The sequence below is a fragment of the Schistocerca serialis genome, chromosome 2 (assembly GCF_023864345.2).
Source record: "Schistocerca serialis cubense isolate TAMUIC-IGC-003099 chromosome 2, iqSchSeri2.2, whole genome shotgun sequence".
Classification (NCBI taxonomy): domain Eukaryota; kingdom Metazoa; phylum Arthropoda; class Insecta; order Orthoptera; family Acrididae; genus Schistocerca; species Schistocerca serialis.
This window is the reverse complement of record NC_064639.1, coordinates 161,459,118-161,479,744: the sequence shown is the minus strand read 5'-3', so window position 1 is coordinate 161,479,744 and position 20,627 is coordinate 161,459,118.

Here is a 20,627-nt window from a genome sequence, read left to right as displayed (position 1 = left end):
TTGTATCTGATTGTGCCGGAAAGTAGAACATTATTAAAAAAGTATTTTTCGAATCACTAATGTCACCATTGAGATCGAAATGTCGTTTTCATCAAATATCGCTATGCTATTTAAGAAGCGATTGATCGTTACCTTAACGTGTTTCGCTTCTATCTTTTCTCTCTTGTCTGAACAATACACACTCCTTTCAACCTGAATAAAATTCACACTCCATCACGCAGCTGTCTTCTCTAGGTCGTTTTCGCTAGAAGGAATCTGACACTGGAGTGATCATCTTCACTGTATCGGAGAACTACATATACCTCCAGATCCAAAAACGTCAGTGACATATTTGTCAAACAACAATTATGCTGAACTGTGTCTGGACTCCTTATTCCATTACAACTAAAGACCCTTATGACTGAAATTATATCTGTTTCTGCTGGACAGTAAATCATTTTGAATCAAAAGTTAGAGCGTAGGGATGAAAAGACTCTCTAAAACTATAAAATGGATTTTTCTTAGAAGTTTCTTAGCCAGATGACGGCTGGTAAACTGACGAATGGTACAGTGTACTTACTGGTGTGAGATCTTGTTTCGAAGAGAAAGATTTAATCGCTTGAAAGTAATCATGGTAATTAATTACAACTTAATTACTAACTTGAGGGAATATTAAAAAAAAAATTTCCGAACAGCCATACGAAAAGTGGGTAATACATTGACAAAGCATTAATATTTTTTTTTGGAAAAAAGTATAACTGCATGAAAGAAATCAAGGTAGTTCAGAATTACTTAATTGGCGAATCGTAGCCAAATGCACAGTGGGAAATAGGCAAACGGTACACCAACAAGACAAGCATGGGATCTAGTTTTGTAAAAAAAAAGGATTAAATTGCTTGAAAATAATCTTGATGATTTTACGGAAACTGAAATACGAGGGCTATTTGGAACGTAAAGTCCGTTAGGTCGCGAAATGGGAACGACAGTAAATATAAAATGAATCCTTGCACAGATGTGTTGAACGGTGTCTGTCAATGGCGTCATTTTGCTCTTTTCAACTCTGGGCACACTGTGTGCGCTTAAGGATGCCTAGAACAGTAGTGTCTCCCGCCATGTATGGATGCCCGCTGAGAGGTTTCACCTGATTCCATGCAACCCCATAAAATGTAACTGTCATGCATTTCCTTCTTCAGGATAGTTCTCGCCGCTAAATGCAGGGGCGACGAGGACGCCCCTGCGGCGTTTTCCATGAGAACAGTTTGATGACCAACCACATAGCCGGGTCTTGTCTCCCTCTGATGTTTATCTCTGCTCACATGAACTGCCGGGTATGATGACAAGATTTTGACACAGGCAACGAATTGCAGACCAGCGCAGAGAAATGGCGGAAAGCACAGGTGGCTGACTCCTTTGACAACAATAAAGTTTGTACAACGCTACGACAAATGTCTACTTCCTAGCAGCGACTATACAGAAAAGCAGCTGGACGATGAAACAAACTGTTGCCTGTAAAACAATTTTTTTTTTAATTTTCACTGCAGCTTTAATTTTGCGACCGATCCGACCTTACTTTCCGAATAGTCCTTGTAATTTACAAACTACAGTAAATAAAAGAACTATCAAAAATTTCAAATAACAGTATAAATCGAAACTTCTCTGATTTCTCTGAACTGTACACAATTAATGACAGAAAAGTTCTCAGTATTTAAATGTATTATACATCATATTTTCTGAACAGAACATGAAATTTAAAAAAATTGAAAAAGGTCAAATGTTTCGTCTGGAACTAAGATAAAATAGATCATATGAACATTTCGCTCAGCTTTAAGTGATCCTAGAAATTTATTCAACAAATGAGATTTCGACTAATACTTGTAAACTGTTTTACGTAGAATCGTAGAGTACTAGAGGATATTTGACTGTCTCAGTGTTCTAATTACGTCATTAACTTATCTGCATTTCAAAAGCTGTACATGATTTTGAAATTTGTCTATTTTATTTTTTATTTTAAGACAAATCATTTGAAGAAATAATTTTTAAAATTTTTAAATTACTATGGTTGCCCAGAAAGCAATGCACCCCATTTTTCTTCAACAATTCTTTGTTGAACGTAATGAGAACTACACACACGAAAGAATGATGTATTTATGCACCCTATTTTCCCATTTAATCTCCATCCAGTTCTATGGCATTGCTCTTGCGCGAAACAAGAGGGTGTACGCCCTGTTGGTACCAATCGTTGTCCTGGTGGTGGAGCCAGTGCTTCACCGTGTGAGTCACATCCTCATCCTCCTCAGAAAGTCTTTTAACGAATGATATCCTTTAAGGGCCCAAAAAAATTGAAGTCCGATGGGGCTAGGTCAGGACTGCATGACGGATGAGGCAACACTGCCAACCCTGTTTGTGATGTGTCCAGCAGTCCTCAAACTTTTGTGGGGCCGAGCGTTATCGTGTTGCAACAAAACATCTACAAGGGTTGCTGTGGCGCCAAAGTCACCAGAAGCGCGTCATCAGTTTTGTTAATGTGTTGACATGTGTTTTTGAATTAACGGTACCGCCTCCTGACATCAAATCAGTGAGAATCACACCTTCACAGACCCAGAACACGGTGATCATGACCTTACCGGCGGAAGCAGTTGCTTTGAATTTTTCTTCTGTGGGGAGTGGGAATGGCACCATTCCTTCGACAGCCGTTTTGTTTCGGTCTCAAAATAGAGAACCCAGTTTTCGTCACCTGTCACAATCCGAGAGAAGAAGGCCTCCCCCTCGGCTTCAAACTTTTGCAACAAATCAAGACAAACGTTTTTCCTGTGCGATTTTAGACACCGCGAAATCCGTCTTGCATACACTTTTGAATATCCAAGAGTGCGGATAATTACATCCACACTTCCTTCGCTGATTGACAGATGCAGCGCCAACTGCCGAGTCGTAATGCGTCCATCCTTGCGAATGGCAACGTCAGCTCGCTGCAACATGTCAGGTGTGACAGCCGTGGATGGTCTCCCCAACCGCTGCAAATCGTGGATCTCCGCCGAACCGCCTTCTGATAACCTCACCCTCCGTACCCAGCGACTATCTGTACTACTGTTGACAGCAGATGCTTCATAGACTTTGCGCAAGGGTTTGCGAATATTCCCCACAGTCTCCTCCTCTGCAGTGAGAAATTCAATGGCGGCACTTATTTGTAACGTACATCACCCACAGATACAATTTTGATACTGTCCTCAAGCTACGCCATCTGTTGGAAGTGATGGAAACTTGACGCGCTCACTCAGGAGACTTCAAATAATACGTATGTAACATTTCGCATTCATAGCATTGTTTTCGGATCAAAAAAAAATGCAGTGCATTATTTTCTGGGCAACCCTCGTAAAAAGCGCCATATAATATATTAACAAAGACCAGATACCGTACAGTAGATTTATAAAACAAAGTGGAATTTTTTGTGTTAACTTGCCTGTTTCCAGTCCAAGTATTCGGCGGCGCGCCCTGTATCTATAGTTCCGTGTTAAGGTACGCCCTCTGCGGAAAGCCATTTCACAATTGCCGAGTTGCCGAAAGAGCCGTAAAGCAGGAGCTATCTGCCGCCGTCCCCGGCAGTTATCGAAATCCGCCTACATAAATCGCCCTTTAAGGACATACACAGGCGCGCAGACGAAATCGATTAGCGGCCTGGGGGCCAGCAGTAATCGGCCTTTCTGAAAGGGAGGAAAAATAGCGGGGCTGGTGGCCCAGAGGCGGGGTAATGGCCCGGAGGTAATGCTGATAGCTGCCGCGCCAATTACTGTCTCCGAATGTGTCAGCACCGCGCACGCCGGGACGCCTAATTGAAATCTATTTTAATGTTCGTCACCTATTACGTCACACCGAGGGTCACCGATTTAGTACGTCGGGCAGCTGGAGTAATCGACCAGATGTCGCGGAGACAGAGGGGGCTGCCACGATCGTTCGTCATAGAAGTCTTTATTCCACGCCGTAGAGCGTCGCTCAGTAGTGCGTTCCTACTGGATGAGATATCCTTGAACTACTGGCAGCCTTGGGAGAGCCAGTCCTGACAAAACTCTACCATCTGGTGACCAAGATGTATGAGACAGGCGAAATTCCCTCAGACTTCAAGAAGGATATAATAATTCCAATCCAAAGAAAGCAGGTGTTGACAGATGTTAAAATTGCCGAACTATCAGTTTAATAAGTCACAGCTGCAAAATACTAACGCGAATTCTTTACAGACGAATGAAAAAACTGGTAGAAGCCGACCTCGGCGAAGATCAGTTTGGATTCCGTAGAAATGTTGGAACACGTGAGGCAATACTGACCCTACGACTTATCTTAGAAGAAAGATTAAGGAAAGGCAGACCTACGTTTCTAGCATTTGTAGACTTACAGAAAGCTTTTGAAAATGTTGACTGGAATACTCTCTTTCAAATTCTGAAGGTGGTAGGGGTAAAATACAGGGAGCGAAAAGCTATTTACAATTTGTACAGAAACCAGATGGCAGTTATAAGAGTCGAGGGACATGAAAGGGAAGCAGTGGTTGGGAAGGGAGTGAGACAGGGTTGTAGCCTCTCCCCGATGTTGTTTAATATGAATATTCAGCAAAAAGTAAAGGAAACAAAAGAAAAATTCGGGGTAGGTATTAAAATCCGTGGAGAAGAAATAAAAACTTTGAGGTTCGCCGATGACACTGTAATCCTGTTAGAGACAGCAAAGGACTTGGAAGAGCAGTTGAACGGAATGGACAGTGTCTTGAAAGGAGGATATAAGATGAACATCAACAAAAGCAAAACAAGGATAATGGAATGTAGTCGAATTAAGTCGGGTGATGCTGAGGGAATTAGATTAGGAAATGAGACACTTAAAACAGTAAACGAGTTCTGCTATTTGGGGAGCAAAATAACTGATGATGGTCGAAGTAGAGAGGATATAAAATGTAGACTGGCAGTTGCAAGGAAAGCGTTTCTGAAGAAGAGAAATTTGTTAACATCGAGTATTGATTTAATTGTCAGGAAGTCGTTTCTGAAAGTGTTTGTATGGATTGTAGCCATGTATGGAAGTGAAACATGGACGATAAATAATTTGGACAAGAAGAGAATAGAAGCTTTCGAAATGTGGTGCTACAGAAGAATGCTGAAGATTAGATGGGTAGATCACATAACTAATGCGGAGGTATTGAATAGAATTGGGGAGAAGAGGAGCTTGTGGCACAACTTCACTAGAAGAAGGGATCGGTTGGTAGGACATGTTCTGAGGCATCAAGGGATCACCAATTTAGTACTGGAGGGCAGCGTGGAGGGCAAAAATCGTAGAGGGAGACCAAGAGATGAATACACTAAGCAGATTCAGAAGGATGTAGGCTGCAGTAGGTACTGGGAGATGAAGCAGCTTGCACAGGATAGAGTGGCATGGAGAGCTGCATCAAACCAGTCTCAGTACTGAAGACCACAACAACAACATCAAGATATCCTTACTTATATTACGTATATTCGAAACTTCATCTGTGTGGGAAGTGACATCTCTTACGGTATTCGCGTGATCAAAACCTAGTTCCTGTAATACTATTTTTGAGATACCGTCAATGGAAGTACGTACCAGGAAGAAATAATGCCAGGGGCGGCACAGATTTTGGCTTGTAGGCCGTGCACGACTGTCAAACCACTCAGTCACGCTGCACATTTATCTCGCCGTCACGTGCAAGGTGAGGTAAGAGGGGAAAACTGAGGACGTGCTTCAGTTAAATGACAAGGCAGACGCATTGCATACAACTTTGTTTTGTATTTCACATTTCTTAGTAACATAGACCACAAACAAAAAAATATTCAGTATTATTTATGTTTGGCACGCTGAAGGCATAAGAGAGTTTTTAATCTAGTGCACACTGTCGGCACACAGACAGACACAGAAAATTTCGCGCTTTAGGTGCCACATAATCGTGACTTACTTAGTTTCATAATCGAAAATATGTCTATCGAAGCATTGTAACACTTTGGCAACCTCGTTACGGAACGTGGAATCTTTTATCAGGAAAGCAATGTAGAGGTCCTGGACAGCTTTAAGTTAAAAAGAGTTCTCATCAAGACTATTGTTACCTTACAGACCAGTCAGTTATTTCTGAACATGCTTTGGGGCTCTTGCAGCTGAAGAAGCAAATGGTCTCGAAAGTAGCTCTAAATCAGATGTAAGACTGACTGCGCCCTCAAAATCTTTATCCAACTACCCTTGAATTATTTCAAGGCCGCAATCAGTTCTTCAAAGCTAGTATCTTCTTGAACGCCAATGAGCTTAGGGAACTGGACTTTCTTTGTCAGAATGAGTCCCCTGAACCACACGACTTTCTTTTCAATTGTGTCGCCATCAAATCAGAAAGAAGTTACCTTGCAATATCTTACTGTGGACAATGTGCAGTCAAGTCCATTTAAAATGCTAAGTCTAAAGTCCATTACAGATGTTCTAGCTTAGGTCGCTGCACTTCTTTTCCTTGATAAATTCAACAATAGCGAGTTTTAAATTGAGGACTCATTCCAGGCATGCCTCTTGACTTAACCAACGTACTTTGTAGTAATATGTGAAGTCTCCTCGTCCAGTTCCATTGAAAACTGTTGCAACTTACAATGAAATATTGGGTGCGACTTCACAGATTTTATTATTAGTCCTCCCTGACCGCAAGTTTATCAGAAAGTGCTTCTTGACGTTCAGAACGATGAATCCTGTCTGTCGATCATTGTAATTTTTGTCCCTTCATTGTCAACTAAATCTTTAAATTCATAGCCGGCCGGGGTGGCCGAGCGGTTCTAGGCGCTACAGTCTGGAACCTCGAGACCGCTACGGTGGCAGGTTCGAATCCTGCCTCGGGCGTGGATGTGTGTAATGTCCTTAGGTTAGTTAGGTTTAAGTAGTTCTAAGTTCTAGGGGCCTGATGACCTCAGAAGTTAAGTCCCATAGTGCTCAGAGCCATTTGAACCATTTGGGGCTCAGTTCGAAGCGGGACTGGTCGCTGAAGACAGTTCCACGCCACTCAGTAAGATTCCAGGCCAAAGAAGAATCTGGTGACGCCCTGGGAAGCGGTGGGATACCAATTTCACTGGTGTCCGCCATACTACCCACCAACCAGGAATGTTGACCTGGGGTGCCATTTCGTTTCATAGTATGACCCCGTTGGTTGTCGTCTGCCGCACCCCTACAGCAAGCAGTAAGTAGACGATATTCTACGTCCCGTTTTGTTGCCCTTCATGGAAATATATCTTGGGCTCACATTTCCGCATGATAATGCCCGCCAGCACAGTTTCTACGCTTTATCCGTTCTTTCCAAACTCTACCTCGCCAGCAAGGTCGCCGGACATCCCTCAACAGAGTGCGTTTGGAGCACTATGGGCAGAGCTTTCCAGCCACTTCGGAATTATTTTGACACGTCAACTGGACAGTTTTTTCCACGTCATCCCTCAGCTGGACATTCAACCACTCTGTCAATCAATGCCGAACAGAATAACTGGTTGCTTAAGGACCAGAAGTGGACTCATCAATTTGTGAAGCTCTTTCTCTTGAATAAACTATCCAATTTTTCTGTAATTGTAATCTTGTGTTTGTCTCTGCATGAGTATCATATCTACCGACCTCCGTCACTTTCGGATAATTCCGTCGTGTTAGAGTGTGTTTAGAATGTGGAAGTTGACTGTGTGGTCTTTATGAAGAAAAGAAACAGCAACAACAGTTTCATTACTGTTGTGACGAAGCAAACATATGCGTCAGTATCGATAAACCTGAAGTAGGAAACTCCTTTGACTCTAGAAACATGTGGTGCGTCTTTGTTAGGTTGGATAGAGAATAGATGACGAAACCTTCCAGTGGCAGAAAAACGCAGTCACAGCTTCAGTGTGACTGTGCGACTGTGTGGGACCTTCTCCTGACAAGCTGCGCTGCAGACTGTAGGGAAAGTTACCTCCAGGTTTCTTATGCGTGTTTCGTGAAGATACGTTTTACAAATTTCAAGATTTTTAATCTATAGACTGCTACTGTGGTCGCTGGTGAAATATACAGTCACTTGATACTCAGCAAATTCAAGTATATAAACGCTTTTATTCGAAACGCTTAAATGAAATTGAGTTGCAGAGCATCAAGTGACAACTTTGTTCTGCAGTGAACATAACAGCAGTGTATAAATTTTAAAAAAAGTGGTCTAAGAGCTAACAACAATTTAATGTTGGTAACATGCGGTCACGCGTGAAGTGCATTTAATTTTCTTCCATGTGCATGCTTACATTGTAACTAGAACCCCATTCGGTTTATATTCGTCTCGACAGAGATTAAACTGAAATTGTTGTTACTGATTACACACACTCACTTCAAAATCTTCGGACCGCACAGTCACTATTTCGCTTTTTTGTAATGGATTCAACTACCGGTACGTATTGCTGCACTCATATGGTACAAAAATGTTTTTTGTTTCATCATAAGATGAAAGTTCGTCGCTGCATGAGCGTCCGAGATGTGATACAGGTAGGCTACACAGAGAGATACCACTGCGCAAATTAACTTTTGATGTATCTCAGGGCTACGATTTCAGATGTATAAGGATTATTATTAATGCCTGTAATTCATGGCTCTCACCCGGTAGTAGAGGTAGTGTCGATTCTCAAGATGTAAGTAAACAAGGAAAGGACGGAAATTTTAAATGTCCACAGGTTTATTCACTACGTTACTGACCATGATAAATGTTATGAAATAAGGAATACTTACAGGTGCTGTATGTCAGGACATGCTGTGACTCGAATTGCAAATATGTACACGAATTCACTCAACATCAGTTTTCACATAAGAAAAAATGGTTCAAATGGCCCTGAGCACTATGGAACTTAACTTCTGAGGTCATCAGTCCCCTAGAACTTAGAACTACTTAAACCTAACTAACCTATATACATACATCACACACATCCATGCCCGAGGCAGGATTCAAACCTGCGACCGTAGTGGTCGCGCGGTTCCAGACTGTAACGCCTAGAACCGCTCGGTCACCCCGGCCGGTTGTCACCTGAGAGCGGTGTGGTCAAGGCAAGAGCAAATCTTCACCAAATAGCTTCCCCCGAAATCCAGTATAGAGCGGAGCGTGTACTGTTTTAGAACTTGAGGTTGGATTAAAATCTCGAACCTTTGAGGCAGTGAGCAACGCTCTTATCGCCTGGGTTATCCGAGCACAACTGCCCATACAGTTTTACGTCGGCCTGTACCTCTTTTCTACGTTTAGGACAGGAAAGATATACTGGCGGAAGTAACTGTGTGGGCAGCTCCTGTATCCTGTATAGGTAGCTCAGACGACAAGGTCGTAGCCCAGATCCAGCCCGCAATTTTTATCTGCCGGGAGGTTTCGGAACATTGCACACTAGTGAGTGACGATTTATTCTGGAAGCAATTCCCTACTCTGCGGCGAAGCTATTTCTCCACAGTAAAAAGGTAAAGAAGACTAGGGTTTAACGACCCGTCCACATTGAGGTCAACGGAGACGTAACACTGGCTAGGGTTGTTTCACGAATGACGAAAGTTGGAAGTGCCAACTATCCCGGCATTTGCCGGAAGCAAGTCAGATAAATCACGGAAAATCTAAAACTAAGCAGTCGGATGTGGATTTGAGCCGTCGTCCTCCCGAAAGCGAGTCCACGGTGTCGTCCGCAGAACCAAGTGTCGTACGAAAGCTGGTACCTCAAGATGGCACCACAAGTAAAGGTAGTCGCTGCAAAAGCAGGAACCAATAGGAGGTATCGGCGTAGACTTGCCCCAACTGTTTCCTTACGCCATCGCAGCTGGAATGTTACTTATGTACGGGTGCAGTGCCGCTGTTCCCAGTCCCCGTGTAATCTGCGAGAAACTGTAACAATCGCTTACGACGGCAGTATCGCCGTAGATCCGGCTGCGTGAGAATAGAACAATTAATGTGAACTTTATGTCACTTACAGAATTGAATTCTGATTTGAAACTATCATTCTATAACAAAGTAATAACGTTGCAAGTGTCAGTGACTGCATCAGTTTTATATCATCTGCATGAACACTACTTGTTTCCGAAGTTACGCTTTTACCATGAGCAGGTTTCAATAAATTCCTAATATTTTGTGTTTATTTTGTAGTTTTTCTCTCGACCTCCTCTTGTAGTCTCTGGTTATCCATCAAGTGGGACTGCAGCCGCACACGTAGTGCTTGAATAATGCTCACAAAACCAGCGTCAGTATTTGAATCGAACGTAATTTATTCTTTTTAAAATATGCTACCAGTTTCGACCCAGAACGTAACCTCCCATCCAAAACAACAGATACTCCAAACCAGTTGTTGTCTGACCATGCTGGGCTTGTTATTGCCACTAATAGTACGGAATCCAGTTAATTTTGGCCCGCTGCAAACGATTATATTCACTGTACGTGTTGTAGCTGGCAGGTTACGTTTTCGGGACCTGAAGATGACACCTTGTGGTGTCGAAACTGGTAGCATGTTTTAAAAAGAATAAATGACGTTAGATTCAAATACGGCCGCTGATTTTCTCATCATTGTTCAAGTCCTCCTGAAGCAGTTTTTTTTTAAAAATGCTCCACAGTTACCACTGCACTACATCGCTTGGTAATTCTCCACAGGAGTACATTCAGTAGGATAGCTTACGTGAAGTTTTGGGAGCTAGCTCAGAGGTATTGGCGGAGGTAAAGTTGTGATGACTGGTAGTACTTAGTGCCTGGACACCTCTTTCGGTAGAGAACTTCCCGTAGCACTCCGGGTTCGAAACCTGGAGCAGCACACAGTTCTCCCTCCGAAGAAGTTACCTTGAAATTTTTTCTAAGTCATCAGTCTTCTGACTGGTTTGATGCAACCCGCCGTAAATTCCCCGACTGTATCAACCTCTTCATCTCAGAGTAGCACTTGCAGCCATCTTCCTCAACTATTTGCTAGATGTATTCCACCTGAAACTTCCCCTCTGAATGTAAAGAATAACTGTGCTGGTAAAACTTCTACGTTACTTGATTTTCAAACTCTAGAGTAAAACTGAATGTACTGATACTGTTTTCTCTTGACTTATTCTCGACATTTCTGAACTGACACACAATATTTTAGCGCAACGCAATCTGACTTTCAATAATCCCTACAAAAGAATAGCCCTGACTAACAATAACCTATGCTCTTCATGAATCATTCATCTCACAAAATTCATCGTTACTCGAACTACTGCAATACAGCGAGCGCCAATGCTGCCAGCTAAATAAAAGATTCTAACTACTGAAGGCACAAACTACTGATAGGCATATAGTTAGCAGGTGAAAGATTTTGGTAGAAAACAAACAATATATTTACCTTAATAATGTTCAATGCGTGACATCCAGTTTAACAAATTTCCTTTTTCTAACGGACACGCGTCCAGATCGTCCGCTCATATTAACATCTCAAGACTCTGTCATCTCTCTCCCCACATCCACCACCGCTGGCGGCTCACCGCCAACTGCCTAACGCTACGGACTGTTCACATCCAACTGCCCAACATTACACTGGCGAATAACTATCAAAAACGAGTCCAACCAGCCACAGACAGCACACAGCGCAGTCAGAGGTTTTGATACAGAGTGCTACGTGGCGTTACCAACATAAAAGCCTTAACAGCCTACTTATACAACCTCTGTCTGCGCAGAACCTCCAATTCTTTACCTTATCAGTCCACCTAATTCTGAACATTCGTATGTAGCACCACATCCCAAATGCTTCTTTTCTCTTCTGTTCCGGTTTTCACACACTCCATATTTCACTACCATAGCGCACTGTCCTCCACAAGTACATTCTCAGAAATTTCTTCCACAATGAAGGCCAACGTTTGACACTAGTAGTCTTTTCTTGCCCAGGAATGCCCTTTCTGCCAGTGCTGTACTGCTTTTTATCCCCGCCTTGCTCCTTCTGTCATGAGTTATTTTGCTGCCTAGATAGCAGAATGCGTTAACTTCATCTATTTCGTGATCACCAATCCTGATGTGAAGTTTCTCGCTGTTCCCATTTCTCTCACTTCTCATTACTTTCATCTATCATCGATTTGCTCCAATTTCATGTACTGTACTCATTAGACTATTCGTTCAATTGATCGGATCTGTATTTACTGTCTACTTTCACTGAGTATAGCAATGTCATCAGCGAATCTTATCATAGATATCCTTTTACATTGAATTTTAATTCCACTGTTGAACTTTTCTTTTACTTCCGACACTGTTCATTCCACTTTTAGTTTGAACAGTCGAGTGAAAGACTACATTCCTGTCTTGCACCCCTTTTTAATGTGCACAAATCGTTCTTTGTCCTCCACTCTTACTTTTCCTCTTGGTCTCGTACATATTGCATATTACCCGCCTTCCCCTACAGGTTACCCATATTTTTCCCACAATTTCGAACGCCTTGCGCCATTTGGCATTGTCGGACAATCTTTCCAGCTCGACAGATCCTATGAACGTTTCTTGAACGCCTTCAGTCTAGCTTTCATTCTCAACCGCAACATCAGAACTGCCTCTCTGGTGCCTTTAACTTTCGTAAAGCCAAACTGATCTTCATGTAACACAGCTTTCTTTTCCATTCTTCTGTGTATTGTTCCTGCCAGGAACTTGGATGCATGAGCTTTAAGCTGATTGCCCGGTAATTCTCGTACTGATCACATCTTGCAGTCTTCGGAATTGTGTGAATGCTGTCTTTGTACGAAAGTCAGCTGATATATCGCCAGAGTCATACATTCTACGCACCAGCGTGAATAGCCGTTTTGTTACCACTCCCTATAACTATTTTAGAAATATTGGTGGAATGTTACCGAACGCTTGTGTCTTATTCGATCACAACTCTTCCAAAACTCTTTTAAATTATGACTCTAATATTGGACCCCCTGTCTCTACCATATCGACTCCTGTGTCTTTTTCTATCATGTCATCAGACAAGACTTCCTCCTCATAGAGGTCTTTTGTGTTCTCTTTCCATCTACCACATTTCCCCTCTGTAATTAACAGTGGCATTCCCGTTTCGCTCTTAATGTTACCGCCCTTGCTTTTAATTTCACTGAAGATTGTTTTGACTTTTGTAGTAATTCTGGCAGTGATACCTATTTCGTCTTCTGTACATTTTTTATGCAGCCATTTCGCCTTAGCTTCCCTGTATTTTTTATTTCATTCCTATTCCTAAGTGACTTTTATTCCTGTATTCTTGAATTTACCTGAGCATTCTTGTACTTCCTTCTTTCATCGGTCAGCGGAAGTATTGCTCCTCTTAGCCATGGTTTCTTCACCGTTACTTCCTTTGTACCTATGTCTTCCTTTTTTTCAATTTCCTCGATTGCCATTTTTCGAGATTTTCATTCCTTTTGCACTGAATGAGCTAGCCATTAACGCACTATCTATGGCCTTAGAGAACGTACGGCGTATCTCTGCATTCCTTAGTACTTCCGTACCCCATTTCTTTGCACAGTGACTTTTCCTGAACAGTCTCTTAAACTTCAGCCTATTCTACATCACTACTAAATTGTGATCTGAGTCCGTATCTGCTCTTGGGTACGTTTTACAATCCAGTAACTGATTTCGTACATCCCGATCTTTTCCAAGTATATCTCCTCTTTATGTGGTTCTTGAAAAGAGTATTCTCTATTACTAGCTGAAATTTATTGCCTTGATAATGATCATTAGCAAACAACCTAGAAGTCAACAATCAAGTCTGTGGAACTCGAACCTTTACTTGTAACCATTTCTACTGTTGCTTTCGAATAGGTGATTCCTGTCTTTGGCCTCTAGTAAAATTCGGTACTGAATCGATAGAGCTTCTTGTACTACATCCAAGATTGCATTCCCTTTAGCTTGAAGTACCAAAATTTTTTCCATTCTTTCACATAGCATGGACGGTGCGACTGATCCCGACGGAGGTTCGAGTCCTCCCTCGGGCATGAGTGAGTGTGTTTGTCCTTAGGATGATTTAGGTTAAGTAGTGTGTAAGCTTAGGGACTGATGACCTTAGCAGTCAAATCCCCTAAGATTTCACACACATTTGAACATTTTTTAATTTCACATAGCATAGCTACGGTCAGCGCCAAAACTTTTTTAAGTTGCTGCAATTACTAGAAGGAAGACTTACCTGATGTCGTGATAGAAAAATGAAAAACCATGACGAAAATGTATCTTGAAATAATCTTTCCTATGGAAAATTATGATTTGGTGGCCATTTTATGGAGACGCTGTATGATATGATAAGTTTGCGCAACAATCAAGGGGTTACTATATTCTTACTCGTGTTATTTATAATTGCTAATATAGTATTTGCGCTAACTAGTTCCTATGCTTTGTTTTCCTGCTGCATACTGTGAAATATTTTCAGTCATTTTACTTTTTACTCTCTGTGGGCTATATTAAAATAGTAATGCTGAAATAAATAATACAGAGGTGTGTGTGTGTGTGTGTGTGTGTGTGTGTGTGTGTGTGTGTGTGTGTGTGTGTTTTTCATAAACCACTCATGTAACAAAACGTTTCTACAGTCTTCTATGTGAGAAAGAAACGACTGAGTTACTTTACAAGTGTAAGAATTCCAAATTTCATGGCTTCCAATTTTCCACTTAATCCGATGAATATTCAGAATAGGTATAAAACATAAATGATAAAGTCTTCGCTAGGTGTCCGTAAAAATTAATAGGTCTGAATGAATAACAGTCTTCAATTCACGCACATGTTTAGATCTGCTATTGCTAGCGAGACATGTTTCTATAAAATGTAATAATATGGTTTCAGAGATATTTTCTAGTCTCAGTATCTACCATGTATACATGCAGAGAAATTAAAATTTGTACCAAGGACGGGATTCGAACCTGGCTCTTTTACTCAGTAGCCAGATGCGCTAGCCACTACGGCACCTGGGCGATGATGTTCCAGTTTAGAGGGAATTTCAAGTGTGTTGGGGCTTGAATGGGAAATTGGACTGAGGACGGAGGCATGCTAGGGCAGTCTGTGCAAATCCAATGGGACAAATTGGCGTATTTTTTAGTGCTACAGCATAGAGAGACCGAGCGGGGTGGCGCAGTGGTTAGACACTGGACTCGCATTCGGGAGGACGGCGGTTCAATCCCGCGTCCGGCCATCCTGATTTAGGTTTTCCGTGATTTCTCTAAATCGCTCCAGGCAAATTCCGGGATGGTTCCTTTCAAAGGGCACGGCCGACTTCCTTCCCCGTCCTTCCCTAATCCGATGAGACCGATGACCACGCTGTCTGGTCTCCTTCCCCAAACAAACCAACCAACCAACCAGCATAGAGAGCAAGAGACCTAGGTTTGAAACCTGTCCTTGGCACAAATTTTCATTCGTCGCTTCATCCTGCATACATGCATCATAGACATATTTCAATTACATAAAAGTTTTGGATGTCAAAGTAGTAAATCTAAATCATTTTTCTAAAAAGGAATACAGCTTAATAGACATGCAGATACAAAACGGGATAATAGGGTGAATCCAGAAGACAATACTCTTAACGTGTCTTTCCACATGTTAACGACTTCCTCAGACCTATAACGGGTTTGTATGTTTCTTAATTACTATTTTGCTTATGAATATCTCAGAAATACTAAACGTTTTTTCTCATTATTCGAGCTGTTTAGTTACATTAGTGGTAACTACCGAACTAGACGGGCTTTGTATTCAAAACAATTTTTACATTTGTCCAAGGTGAGTTACGTTTTCCTGTGTTACTATTTCTGTCGTACTTCAGTTCTTTAAGATTTTTCTGGAACTGGGAACTTCAGGTGGCTGCAAGCAGTTTCGGTGTGCGAGTTAAAGTCGCTAGTGCATCGACCAGCGGTGGAGATGAAAGCACTGGAATATTTAAGTGCAGGAAGTGTCACCGCAAAGTATGCGAGCAAGTCCAATGCATTTAAACGAGCGCACTTAGCTGAGTTCCTCTATGCGCGTGGAGAAAGTTTGACTGTGGAATAAATGGGGGGTAAATTTGTCGATCTATGCGAGTGGTCTGCTTCTCTTTGCAGCTAATGAATACCATTTTCTCCAAGTAGCAAGCAGTCACAATTTTTTTTAACTTCACTTCGTCGTCCACAAACTTTGTGGTATTTCTTCCATTTCTCTAACAAGATGTACGTGACTTTCGCCACACTTTCGGCTTTCTATAAGTAATGCGACTGAAGTTTTCGAGTGCCATGCACTTGTGTAGACCATGAGGAGTCTTTTTTCACAAATCTGTTATTTTTTGATGGAAAAACATGGGCTAAAAAGACACATCCAGTCCTTAATCAATACTCATATAGAACAATTAAAACATGTTTTGAAACTTCTTTATTTAAATGAGTGTGGCTGTACTTAAATTGCTGATTGACTGAGACCCACAATATACTAGCGCATCGCAATCTGAGTGCTCAAAAAAAATATAAGCTGACTTCAAGTGATTAATTCAAAAGAATGGCCCTGACTAAAAAGAAATCCTAGCAATAACCTATATATTTCCTTAAGCTCTTACCTCACAAAAATCTTCATTACGCGAACTACTGCAATACAGCGAGTGTCAATACTGACAGCTAAATAAAAGATTATAACTACTAAAGCCACTAACTACTAATAGGCACGTGGTTAGCAAAGCAAAGATTTTGTTGCAAACCAAATAATGTATTTTTTTACCTTAATAATGTGACATCCAGTTCAGACACGAATATAAATCGTCATTGACGTCGAGTACAAAGGTAAGGTATATAATCATGAATAATATTCAATCTCCAAGAAGAACATGTACATATCGTTAGCCTACGCTAACGCTTCAGACTTCTACCCTCTATCAATGCTACCTTCTCACAACTAACATCCATCACCCCCAACTGCCCAAAAGTACTTCCATCACTGTTGGCGACGAACTTCCAACTGCCCAACAGTACTTCCATCACTGCTGGCGACTAACTTCCAACAACGAGTCCAACCAGCCACAGTGTCTCTTACAAAGGCAGTTCAGTCACATATCCAATGCAAAGCGCTACACAGCGCTGCCAACACAGAGGCAGCCCACTTACAGTTTCACACAAATTTAATTTGCAAGTTTCTCCATGCACATACCCGTCCAATAAAAAGAACTAAACTCAAGGGCAGAGGTAATGGGATATCGATATGCACATATACAGACGACTGTACACAAGGTATAAAAGGGAAGTGGATTGTCTTAGTGGTCACTTGAACTCATATGATTCGTGTGAAAAGATTTCCAACGTGATGAAGGCCGCGTGACGGGAATTAAAAGACTTTGTACGTGGAATGATAGTTGTAGCCAGACGTATAGGTCATTCGTTGGGCAGTTCAGCATTCCGAGTTCCACAGTATCAAGAGTGTGCCGAGAGTACAAAATTTCTTTGATTACCTCTCACTCCAGGCAGCACAGTGGCCGATGGCCTTCACTTAACAACGGAGATAGCGGCGTTTGCGTGGAGTTGTAAGTGGTAATAGACAAGCAACACTGCGTGAAGTAATTGCAGGAATCTTTGTGGGGCGTCCGACAAAGGTATCAGGTAAGACAATGCGGTGAAATTTGGCGTAATGGGCTACGGCGGAAGACGACAGGCCCTATAGCCTTTGCTAACCGCACGACACCACGTGCAGCACCTCTCCTGGGCTGGTGCCTTTATTGGTTGAAACCCTAGACGACTGAAACGTCGTAGCCTGGTAGGATTAGTTCCTATTTCAATTGGTAAGAGCTGATGCTAGGGTTCGAGTGTGTAAAATACCCCACAAAGACATGGACTTAAGTTGTCAACAGAGGCACTATGAAAGCTGGTGGTGACTCCGTAGTGGTGTGAGCTGTGTCTATACGGAACGAATGGACTGGGGCCTCAGGTTCAACAGAAATGAGAATTAACTGGTAATAGCTATGGTCGGCTATGTGGTGACCATTTGGAACCATTCATTAAATTCATGTTACCATGACAATGCGCCATGTCACCGGGCCGCAATTGTTCGCGACTGCTTCGCAGAACATTCTGGACAATTCGAGCAAATGATTTGGCCACACACTTGGCCGGCATGGAGTGTGACATAATCGAGAGGTCAGTTGGTGAACAAAATCCTGCACCTGCAACACTGTCGCAGTTGTGGAAGGCTAAAGGGGCTGCAAGTCTCGCTGTTTCTGCCGGGGACTTCCAACAACTTGTTTAGTCGATGCCACGCGGAGTTGTTGCACTAAGCAGCAACGCCGGGAAGAAAGAAGTCCAACACGATATTAGGGGGTATTTCATGACAGTTATGTTGTACTAAGACATTGACGCCAAACACTTTTCTTATGTTTGCACTATTCAGACGTCTATGAATTGTTGCTCTTTACTGTCATCGCGATTAATAGTGGGCTTATGCATTGGCAGTTTTATTTCTCCCACGATTATGTACTAGAGGTGATATTAATTTCATTGCTGTCATTAAGCTTGTAATGATGTATTTACGTAAAGACATTACTACTTCCGTGCGATAATATACTGGTACTCCTACAAGGGTCGTAAATTACGCCAGTATATTTTGCGTATTTGTGTTTTTCAACATTTTATCCTATACTAATCGATTCGCAAGCTCTATATCTGTTAGTCACCGCTTATTGGCTATTTAGACCGCCAAGTGTATATGTTTATCAGCGCATGCATCTCAGGATTTGTTTTCCTGCTGTCCAGGCTCTTCACTCTCCCTTAGTCGGCGCGTAGCTGTTAGAACGGTCAGTTATTTTGAGAGATTGGTTTTCCGGATGTGACAAATCCTTCATTCTAGGGACCTTAACTTTTACATATGGGCAAACAGACCGTTGCTGACACATGTCATTTAGAGATGGCTGTACTGACTGCAAGTTGATGTCTGTAATTACTTCTTGCCTTATTCTCGTATATAGCATGTTGCTTGTGATATTCCTTTACTTGTTGTAGAGAGTAGTTGCTGTTTGACACGTAGTATTGATCCATGACGTTTTGACTGTAATCTATGTTACAGCATTGTACGCATGTTTGTCCTGCTGAGGAAGGCGGGATGGAATACGTCGGAAACATGGTAAAGATTATTTGAAAACCACCATTTATTGCAACTGGTTCCCTGTCTATTACACCATATGGTATTACATGACTTTTGTCACCTCAGTGTACATTGACAAGAAGAAGGTTCATGTGGAGCAAAACCTGTGTCGTGTTACCGACATGGCGTTATGCCCTTTAAGATTGTTGTTGTTGTGTGGTCTTCAGTCCTGACACTGGTTTGATGCAGCTCTCCATGTTACTCTGTCCTGTGCAAGCTTCTTCATCTCCCAGTACCTACTGCAACCTACATCCTTCTGAATCTGCTTGGTGTATTCATCTCCTCATTTCCCTCTACCATTTTTACCCTCCACGCTGCCCTCCAATACTAAATTGGTGATCCCTTGATGCCACAGAACATGTCCTACCAACCGATCCCTTCTTCTAGTCAAGTTGTGCCACAAACTCCTCTTCTCCCCAATTCTATTCAATACCTCCTCATTAGTTATGTGATCTACCCATCTAATCTTCAGCATTCTTCTGTAGCACCACATTTCGAAAGCTTCTATTCTCTTCTTGTCCAAACTATTTATCGTCCATGTTTCACTTCCATACATGGCTACACTCCATACAAATACTTTCAGAAACGACTTCCTGACACTTAAATGTATACTCGATGTTAACAAATTTCTCTTCTTCAGAAACGCTTTTCTTCTCATTGTCAGTCTACATTTTATATCCTCTCTACTTCGACAATGATCAGCTATTTTGCTCCCCAAATAGCAAAACTCGTTTACTACTTTAAGTGTCTCACTTCCTAATCTAATACCCTCAGCATCGCCTGATTTAATTCGACTACTTTCCATTATCCTCGTTTTGCTTTTGTTGATGTTAATCTTATATCCTCCTTTCAAGACACTGTCCATTCCGTGCAACTGCTCTTCCAAGTCCGTTCCTGTCTCTGACAGAATTACAATGTCATCGGCGAACCTCAAAGTTTTTATTTCTTCTCCATGGATTTTAAAACCTACTCCGAATTTTTCTTTTGTTTCCATTACTGCTTGCTCAATATACAGATTGAATAACATCGGAGAGAGGCTACAACCCTGTCTCACTCCCTTCCCAACCACTGCTTCCCTTTCATGTCCCTCGACGTTTATAACTGGCATCTGGTTTCTGTACAAATTGTATTAACCTTTCGCTCCCTGTATTTTACCCCTGCCACCTTCAGAATTTGAAAAAGCGTATTCCAGTCAACATTGTCAAAAGCTTTCTCTAAGTCTACATATGCTAGAAGCATAGGTTTGCCTTTCCTTAATCTATTTTCTCAGATTAGTCGTAGGGTCAGTATTGCCTCACGTGTTCCAACATTTCTACGGAATCCAAACTGATCTCCCCCAAGATCGGCTTCTACCAGTTTCTCCATTCGTCTGTAAAGAATTTGTGTTAGTATTTTCCAGCCGTGACTTATTAAACTGATAATTTTCACATCTGTCAACACCTGCTTTCTTTTAGATTGGAATTATTATATTCTTCTTCAAGTCTGAGGGAAATTCGCCTGTCCCATACATCTTGCTCACCAGATGGTAGAGTTTTGTCAGGGCTGGCTCCCCCAAGGCTATCAGTAGTTGTAATGGAATGTTGTCTATTCCCGGGACCTTGTT